This window comes from Crocodylus porosus, unplaced genomic scaffold (genome assembly GCF_001723895.1).
Source record: "Crocodylus porosus isolate Cpor-Errol unplaced genomic scaffold, CroPor_comp1, whole genome shotgun sequence".
Taxonomy (NCBI): domain Eukaryota; kingdom Metazoa; phylum Chordata; order Crocodylia; family Crocodylidae; genus Crocodylus; species Crocodylus porosus.
In genome coordinates, this window is record NW_017728943.1 from 92,053,821 (window position 1) to 92,054,760 (window position 940).

Below are 940 nucleotides of genomic sequence, written 5' to 3' on the forward strand. Positions count from 1 at the left end.
CACAAGACCCAGCACGGCACGTGGTCCCTGCGTGTCACACTAGGTCCTGCCACCGGGCTGGGCCCTTCCTATAGTGGCAGGACCCGGCCCGGCACACAGGGACTGTGTGGAGCTGAGCCAGGTCCTGATGGCCCAGGCCGGGCCAGGCACAAGCAGCCCCAGGGCTGGCAGGACCCAGCTCGGCTCCACGCAGTCTCTACATGCTGGGCTGGGCCAGGCAACACGAGCCATGCGCTGCTGATGCTGCCTGGCCTGGCATGGTCCTCACCTTCTGCAGCCCCGGGGGCATCCCACCTGCCACCCGGCAGAGCAGTCCCAAGGGCAGCAGGACCCAGCTGGGCCCCACACGTGGGGACCATGCACCATGCCATGTCTTATCACCATGGGTCCAGCCCAGCCAGGCAGCAGAGGGGTCCCAGGACCCGGCTGGGCCTGGCAAATGGTCCTTGCATGCTGCACCGGGTCCTGTCACCATAGGCCCAGACTGGCTGGGCTGCAGAGGGGCCCCAGGACCTGGCTGGGCCTGGCACATGGTTCCCACATGCTGCACCAGGTCCTGCTGCCATGAGACCAGCCTGGCTGGGTGGCAGTAGCAGCCCCAGATCCAGCAGGACCTGCCTAGGCTCAGTGCATGGTCCCTCCACTGCTGCTGTTAAAGGTTACTTACGGACCCTGGGTGGGGGGCTGGGGCCCTTCAGGGTGGAGCTGGGACCCTGGGTGAGGTGCCCTCCAGGGTGCCTGAGACCCTGGGCAGGGGGGCTGGGGCCCTGTGGGGGACAGGGGCTGTGGCCCTCCAGGGGGGACCTGGGACCCTGGTGGGGGGGGATTCCATGTGCTGGGGGGCTGCACCCTGCAGGAGCCAGGAGACCCACCCCTCCTGAGCAGTCCCCCCACAATGCCCCCCACACCCACAGTCCTTCCAGCAATTGCCCCACTCCTA